Source organism: Jaculus jaculus, chromosome 12 (genome assembly GCF_020740685.1).
Source record: "Jaculus jaculus isolate mJacJac1 chromosome 12, mJacJac1.mat.Y.cur, whole genome shotgun sequence".
Lineage (NCBI taxonomy): Eukaryota > Metazoa > Chordata > Mammalia > Rodentia > Dipodidae > Jaculus > Jaculus jaculus.
The window spans coordinates 63,564,860-63,567,216 of NC_059113.1; the positions used below are offsets into that span (position 1 = coordinate 63,564,860).

At 37.3% G+C, this 2,357-nt stretch overlaps 1 pseudogene; it reads right to left on the reverse strand.

The window, feature by feature from the left end:
• Positions 1 to 227: 227 nt before the first annotated feature.
• On the reverse strand, positions 228 to 1,779 carry LOC101595023 (annotated as a pseudogene).
• Positions 1,780 to 2,357: the final 578 nt, after the last annotated feature.

A 2,357-nucleotide genomic window follows, 5' to 3' on the forward strand; every position in this document is an offset into this window, starting at 1 on the left:
ATTATGGAATTCATTCATCTACAGGGTTTGCACCTGAAAATCCTCCAATACTATTAACCCAAATTGTATCAAAAGGACATATTTATGTCTACCCATATATTGATAGTGTTTTCCCAAAATATACAAATGATTAAAATGTTAGTTTTGATTGTGTTCTTTTAGTACTCTGGTTTAGGGTAATGTGTGTAATGTTTAGTTTATTTCATTCTAGTATAAATTTTCTGTTGTTACTTAGACTTGAAGTTGATTAAGTGCTTGTCCACCTTTTTGCATACATAAAGATACATTAACTAAAATTCTACTGATGACATAGCTGGGTACTTACATAAACTACCTCTAAATTGACATGTGCTATCTCCATGAGAAGAATTTTCATATTTATTTCTAAAACACTTTTCTGTAGTATAAACTAAAATTGAGTGCCTATGAGTTTTAATAAGGCATTTTGTTGGATTTTTCTTCATTATGAATTCCATCACTAATGATAAAAGGTTTTCCACATTATTTACATCTGTAGGATATCTCTCTAGTATGAATTATCTGATGTCTTCTAAGATGTGAATGCAGGGTAAAGGACTTTTTACATTCCTTGCATCTGAAGGGTTTCCCTAGTGCACATTATCTGATGTCTTCTGAAAGTTGAGCCATCAGTAAAGGATTTGTCACATTCCTGTCATTTGGAAGCTTTCTCTCAAGTACAGATTTTCTGATGGGTTTTAGGACATAACAACTGGATAAAGAACTTGCCACACTCTTTACATCTTTATGGTTTCTAGTGTGAATTATCTGATGTTTTTTATGACTTGAGTACTGAGAAAAGCATTTTTCACATTTCTCACATTTGAAAGGTTTCTCTCCAGTATGGATTTTCTCATGTGTTCTAAGACTTGAGTACCTAGAAAAGGATTTGTCACATTCCTTGCATTTGAAAGGTTTCTCTCCAGTGTGGATTTTCTCATGAGTTCTAAGATTGGAGTTCTGAGTAAAGGATTTGTCACATTCCTTGCATTTGAAAGGTTTCTCTCCTGTATGAATTGTCTGATGTGTTCTAAGTGTTGAAGACTGAGTAAAAGATTTTTCACATTCTTTGCATTTGAAAAGTCTCTCTCCATCATGTATTCTCTGATGTGTTCTAAGATTTGATTTTTGAGAAAAGGATTTGTCACATTCCTTACCTTTGAAAGGTTTCTCTCCAGTATGAATTGTCTTATGTGTTCTAAGAGTTGAGTTCAGAGTAAAGGATTCATCACATTCCTTGCATTTGAAAGATTTCTCTCCAGTGTGAATTATCTGATGCTTTCTGAAAGTTGAGCAATCACTAATGGGTTTATTACATTCCTTACATTTGATTTTGAATTTTCTGATGGTTTATAAGTTGTGACAACTGGATAAAGTATTTGCCACATTTTGACATCTGTGTGGTTTTTCTCCAGTGTGAATCATCTGATGATTTTTAAGAGTTGAGCAATGGGTAAAGGATTTGTCACATTCCTTACATTTGAAAAGTTTCTCTCCAGTCTGGATTTTCTGATGTGTTCTAAGATTTGAGTTCTGAGAAAAGGATTTGTAACATTCCTTGCATTTGAAAGGTTTTTCTCCATCTGGCTGCTTGTTTTCTGTCTTCTTTCTTACCACATTCCAGGGTGCTTTATTGTGCTCCAGGCAGGTGACCAGGTCAGGCTTAGACACAAGAATACCCACAGAGATCAGGTTGCTGTAGTTCTCCAACATCACGTCCTTGTACAAAGACCTCTGATCAGGGTCCACACATTCCCATTCTTCTTGGAAAAGTCTATGGCCACATCCTTGAATGTCAGTGGATCATTCAGCTGGTCTCTGGCAGCAGCATTGGCTTGAGATCATGGTCAAATGGTCCACTTCTTAAGCACTGCACAAGCTTGTGCTGTTTGTTCTCAACCAAATTCTCCTTTTCATAATAAACAATACCGTATTCTTTGTCATCACACTTGACACAGCAAAATTCAATCATCAAGGACATGAAATTAGAACTTCGTTTTTCAATTTCATTGATCATCTCTATCTCTTGAAATGTCAGCCCGTCCAGCCAATCTACTTGCTGATGAGCCTTGGTGATCTCGGCAAGGTGGCTCATCTGGTCTTCCGAGAGAGTATTGCTTGTCCGGCCAGGAGTTCTTGTGGGCTCAGACCCATCTGCCTCTACATTCGGCCAGACTGTCAAGTCATGCATTCCTTGGTGAAACACTCCATATCTATCAAACAGGGAGACAGTTGTCCCTCCCACCGGCAATGATCTTCCTGGTCCATATACATGCCATATAGTCAGGGCCACCTGGGCATTTCTGGGCAGGTCAGGGTATTTCACAGGTAGTTTTAGC